Source organism: Harpia harpyja, chromosome W (genome assembly GCF_026419915.1).
Source record: "Harpia harpyja isolate bHarHar1 chromosome W, bHarHar1 primary haplotype, whole genome shotgun sequence".
In the NCBI taxonomy this organism is placed as follows: Eukaryota; Metazoa; Chordata; class Aves; order Accipitriformes; family Accipitridae; genus Harpia; species Harpia harpyja.
The window spans coordinates 36,983,971-36,990,188 of NC_068968.1; the positions used below are offsets into that span (position 1 = coordinate 36,983,971).

Here is a 6,218-nt window from a genome sequence, read left to right on the forward strand (position 1 = left end):
ATATAGATGGGCTCGTGATCGAGGGGTGGACTTGACCATGGATACTATAACACATGTTATCCATGAATGTGAAACATGTGCTGCAATTAAGCACGCCAAGCGGTTGAAGCCCCTGTGGTATGGAGGGCGATGGCTGAAATATAAATATGGGGAGGCCTGGCAGATTGACTATATCACACTCCCACAAACTCGCCAAGGCAAGCGCCATGTGCTTACAATGGTGGAAGCAACCACCGGATGGCTGGAAACATATCCTGTGCCCCATGCCACCACCCAGAACACTATCCTGGGCCTTGAAAAGCAGGTCTTGTGGTGACATGGCACCCCAGAACGAATTGAGTTAGGCAGCAGGACTCATTTCTGAAACAACCTCATAGACACCTGGGCCAAAGAGCATGGCATTGAATGGGTGTATCATATCCCCTATCATGCACCAGCCTCTGGGAAAATTGAGCGATACAATGGACTGTTAAAGACTACATTGAGAGCAATGGGGCGTGGAACCTTCAAATATTGGGATACACATTTAGCAAAAGCCACCTGGTTAGTCAACACCAGAGGATCTGCCAATCGGGGTGGCCCTGCCCAGTCAGAACTTTTACGTACTGTAGAAGGGGATAAAGTCCCTGTAGTGTACATAAATATATGTTAGGGAAGACAGTCTGGGTTACTCCTGCCTCCGGCAAAGGCAAACCCATTCGTGGGATTGCTTTTGCTCAAGGGCCTGGGTGCACTTGGTGGGTGATGCGAAAAGATGGGGAATTCCGATGTGTGCCTCAAGGGGATTTGATTTTAGGTGAGACTAGCCAGAATTAAACTGTATGATATTAGTTGCTATATAACCCTGCTACTGTATGTTATCATTAATATAATTGTTATATGCTATATCCATAGTACTATAGTAAGAATCACTTAGATCAAGCAAGAATAGAACTGTGATAAAACTGAGCGAAGCGCAGTAGTGATGGAACCAGAACTGACTCCAGCATGCAACAATCCAACGGTGCACACCATCCTCCTGCTGCGTCCAATGTCACCTGCTCATCACACCGCACTGAAGCCCAGCCCTGCTCTGCTGACTGAGAGGACTTTGCACCATCCCTCCTGCCCAGAAAGACTGGTATGACAGATGGAGCCCAGAGTCGGGAACTAAATGAACTCAACGAACATTTTATGAACATGACCCATGAACTAAAGGAATGATATCTCTGTGTGTGTATACAGATATATATATATATATATCATTGTCTATATATCTCAAAAGGATGGAAAGGTTGATGATTGACCAGGATGTAACTGAAGGTATGGGAACTGAGCATGACATCAATGGTATAGAATAAGGGGTGGATACTGTCCTGGTTTCAGCTGCGACAGAGTTAATTGTCTTCCTAGTAGCTGGTACAGTGCTATGTTTTTGAGCTAGGTATGAGAAGAATGTTGATAACACTGATGTTTACAGTTGTTGCTAAGTAGTGTTTAGACTAAAGTCAAGGATTTTTCAGCTTCTCCTGCCCAGCCAGCAAGAAAGCTGGAGGGGCACAAGAAGTTGGGAGGGGAAACAGCCAGGGCAGCTGACCCAAGCTGGCCAACGGGGTATTCCATACCATGTGACGTCACATCTAGTATATAAACTGGGGGAGTGGGGGTGGGGGGATCGCCACTCGGCAACTAACTGGTCGTCGATCGGCAGGTGGTGAGCAATCGCTCTGTGCATCATTGGTATATTCCAATCCTTTTATTATTACTGCTGTCACTTTATTAGTGTTATCATTATCATTATTAGTTTCTTCTTTTCAGTTCTATTAAGCCGCTCTTATCTCAACCCAGAAGTTTTACTTCTTTTCCCGATTCTCTCCCCCATCCCACTGGGTGGGAGGGAAGTGAGTGAGTGGCTGTGTGGTGCTTAGTTGCTGGCTGGGGTTAAACCACGACAGGTTATTATCTCTTAAAAGCCATAAATGAACTCTTAATTCTGTGACTTAGATTCTTTACCCTTTTAACATTCTGGGTTTTTTTTTCTTTTTTTCTTTTTTAAGCAGACTATGAAAATATTTATCATTACCTATGTATTTGTCTAGAGGCTGTATTGCTGTCGCAGATGGAGTGACGCACTTCACTCATAAGGGGGAAGTAGCAATATGTTTATTGATATAAAACAGCAATTTAACAAAGTTTGATAGTAAATGTGAAAGTGGTTTAAGAAGATTCGATGGCAAGGCACACTTGTGTATTTATTGCATAGAGGACAGGGTCAGACAAAACTGTCAGAGAGACCCTCCTGTTGAGTCACGATGATGTACTTAAGCCACCTTAAGAAGGCCACAAAGGTCTTGTGAAACAATATACCCTTTGTATAAACAAGGCATGCCTTTCTAACCACTGTGCCCCTGAAGGAGAACTAAAAGACTGATAAGAAGGGAACATCCTACCCCAGGAGGCTCCGAAAAGTTGAATAATTGCTAATAGGCATGAAGTCAGCAAAAATCTTCAATAACTGGAGGAAAGGTAAAGGTGGCAGGGGGAGATCATGACCACCGACTCAATTCAAGACCAAAAGACTTACACACACACCCCCCTGCCTTGAGCATGCGCTGTAGAATAAAAGAACACTGTACCTTTAATTCGAAGCAGGGAAACTTTAGCCCAGTAGAAACTGTGCTAGATAAGCAACTACCAGTAATAGTTTTGGGGAAGAACTTTGGAAACTGAATATGTATAACTGAACTGTATAAATTGCTTGCCCGTTTAGGTATGAGGTGTGCTAGCTTTGTGGATTACCACCTAGCCCCCATCTTTGCGCAAACATGGATTGGAATAAAATACCTCTGCTCTGTGTGTATATTGGCGTTTCGCACACCGGGTAAACGACCCCACTTTTGGGACAACAATGATGTTCAGAAAGGACCACCTTGTGTTCTAAACTCCTTCTCAGAGGGGAGTTTAGGTGCGTCTGGACCCAGACTTAGTCCCAGACTTGGACAACAGTTTATGTCTAAAGGCTTATATGTGCACAATCAATCCTTTATATCACTTAGTTAGGATTTCAAAGTTTAGTATGCTATTAATCATTTACCAAGAACCTGTCATGGCAAGGACTCTCTTAACCTCAAGAAGTAACCTTGAGAGGCGTCCCTACTCAAGGGGAGATCCTGGTGTGCAGCCCGCTGCTGTGCAGGAGAGCTCAACAGGCCTTGGGCTGTCCACTATTTATGGAGTAAGATAATCGACTTATAGTCATATTTACATACCGACTACAGATGTTAGTTTCTTCCAAATTTGGCTTGAGTTGGACATTGGCCAGCACCGTGATTAGGTGGGCGCATTGTTCAGATTAGCCCTTGGCTATTGTGTTGTTATCTGTCTCCCCTGAATCCACTTTGAGCCTGGATGCAGCCATCACGACCAGACGCATCCATTAAAGGAAATAAAGGCCAGGTTGGGGGGGGAGCACACCGCCACAATTGCCATAGTAAGTGTGCCCTTGCTATATCTGAATGATTTAAATATTTTTGTGGCAGTGTTGTATATTGCCTGGCTAATTTGTAGGGGAAAAAAAAAGATATCATCTTGCTGCTTTTAGTAAAAATTCAATAGAACAGAGGAGTAAGATCAAATATTAAGGCTTTTTTTTCTTAAGAACATATTTTGCAGTAAATGTACCAGTACATTATGGAGAATTATCGTATTTAGAGCTATTCTGCATGTCTTAAACGAACATTTTTTTCCTATTTGAAGTTTTATGTTTGGCTTTGGACTCAGACTATGGTGGCTGTAACAATATATTGCTTAATGTAGAGTGATTGTGTGAATGAACAAGGTTTTAATCTTCCAATATAGGAAGTTTTAACAGTTACAGTGCTGACCGAATCTTAGAAGAATTTCAGGGATATCTCGGCTGCCATTCAAGCTCATGTTAATTATTGCCCTTTCCACTCATGATGACATAACTGACCCTTGGACAATCAGGATTTGATTGCATGCTTTCCTAATGTTAATTTTGCATGTCATGTTTTAAGCTGTATTTTAAATAAATTTGGCAGCTGCAAGCAAGAGGTGGTGGCATCATGTGCACAGCAAGGGCTTTGCAGTCTGTAATTGGGCATCTCTTTTATGGTACACTTGCACCATGTATGTGCTAAGCTTGGGAGTGAGGGCAATCTTGCCTAGCTTTCCAGCAGGACTGATATTAACACTGTGGCAAGAGTGAGGGTAGGTGCGTAGCCATCAGTCGAGTGCCCCAAGGCTGTTTAGGGTACTTGTTCCTTGTGCCAGCAGTGAGCTAGCTGGAGGGAGAAGAGGGTAAAATCTGTTTTGTGGGGAAGGGGTTGCTGGAAGTCAAGTGAATTAAGAGGACTGTAAAAAATTGATAAAGATAGGACTGTCTGTTTTTATAGTCTGCCACATAACATGGGTTTAAATGATTTTCCCTATAACTTGTCTTCAAATACTGACATTTAACTCTTAGGCTGTATAAATTAACTGGCTTTTTCTAGAGTAAAACTCATGCTCTGTGTCCAGGCTAATATGTTCACCTACTATAAACATTAATGCCTATGGTTACAACTGGAATAAAAAATTCCTTTTATATACATCATAGCTGGCAGAGACTCCTGAGACCACCTGTCATGGTTTAACCCCAGCCAGCAACTAAACACCACGCAGCTGCTCACTCATTCCCCCCCAACCAGTGGGATGGGGGAGAAAATCGGGAAAAGAAGCAAAACCCGTGGGTTGAGATAAGAACGGTTTAATAGAACAGAAAAGAAGAAACTAATAATGATAATGATAACACTAATAAAATGACAACAGCAATAATGAAAGGATTGGAATGTACAAATGATGCGCAGTGCAATTGCTCACCACCTGCCGACCGACACCCAGCTAGTCCCCCGAGCGGCGATTCCCCGCCCCACTTCCCCGTTCCTATACTAGATGGGACGTCCCATGGTATGGAATACACCGTTGGCCAGTTTGGGTCAGGTGCCCTGGCTGTGTCCTGTGCCAACTTCTTGTGCCCCTCCAGCTTTCTCGCTGGCTGGGCATGAGAAGCTGAAAAATCCTTGACTCTAGTCTAAACACTACTGAGCAACAACTGAAAACATCAGTGTTATCAACATTCTTCACATACTGAACTCAAAACATAGCACTGTACCAGCTACTAGGAAGACAGTTAACTCTATCCCAGCTGAAACCAGGACACCATCACAAATCACTTCAGCCTTTTGGTGCTCTCTGACCAAATGAACTGAAATGTAAAACAGCTCAGGCTCAGGCAGGCTGGCTCTGGAAAGCAATTAGCTTGATTAGACCATTGTTTGTACCCTACCCTATTTCCAGGTGCTAAGCAAAGGTGTTCTAGGAACTCTCCTGATTCATTTAAACATTGGGGTTTAATAACCTCCCATTCCTTCCTAAAATGTTTTGCTTATTCTCTGTGTTGCCTTTTATTTAAAGCAAAGAAAAACAAACAAACAAACAAACAAAACCCTGGCAAGGCCCCCCCTCCCCCAAAAGAACAAGAAGGATAAGAAAAAAAAAAACCAAAACACCTCAGGGTCATAATAGGGAATAACAAAGCAGTGAGTTATTTATGTAGCCATGATTGGCAAAAATGATTGCAACATGAATTTGCCCAGAAGCAATGATTAGATCATAAAAATGTTAAGGAAATCTGTAACTCATCACCATTTTACAGATTGAAGAAGTTTTTGTTCCCTACTTTAATTGTGGTGACTTGTTCTTAAAGTATTTCTTCAGAGTAATCTCTTTGGACAGCGAGCCCTTATCCCATCTGCACGCATAATTAAAAGTGAGGGGGGAGAGAGGGGAGCATAAAATGTTTTACCATGCTACATGAGCAAGGGAGGGAATTACACAATGGCAGGTGAAGGGCAGATTTATTTCCTGTTAGAATTTCAGTGCTGCAAGCAAGGCAGGACACCATTGCTTGCTAATATCCTTGCAAACACCACAGTTGCTGCTTCTCCAGATTACTGTCCAAAAGTAATTGCTGGTCTCTAAAAGGTTTGTAGTGCTGCATCTGTGGCTGTGGGTTTTGGAGCTGTTGGTGCTCAAGCAGAGATTGGATTTGGGTATGTGGGCTTGTGAATCAATGTCTGTGCTTAAAAATGGACTATTTACTTGGCTGGCTATTTATTTATTTATAAATAAACATTGGTAGTGTCTGGCTTCGCTGAATACAAATCAGAGGGTTGTAA

The 6,218-nt window shown here is 42.8% G+C and overlaps 1 long non-coding RNA gene across 1 annotated transcript; it reads left to right on the forward strand.

The window, feature by feature from the left end:
- The first annotated feature begins 2,425 nt into the window (after positions 1 to 2,425).
- Positions 2,426 to 2,833, forward strand: LOC128136256 (uncharacterized). The gene is made up of 2 exons (XR_008233295.1): positions 2,426 to 2,505; positions 2,750 to 2,833. It is a non-coding gene; the product is annotated as an uncharacterized LOC128136256 (long non-coding RNA).
- Positions 2,834 to 6,218: the final 3,385 nt, after the last annotated feature.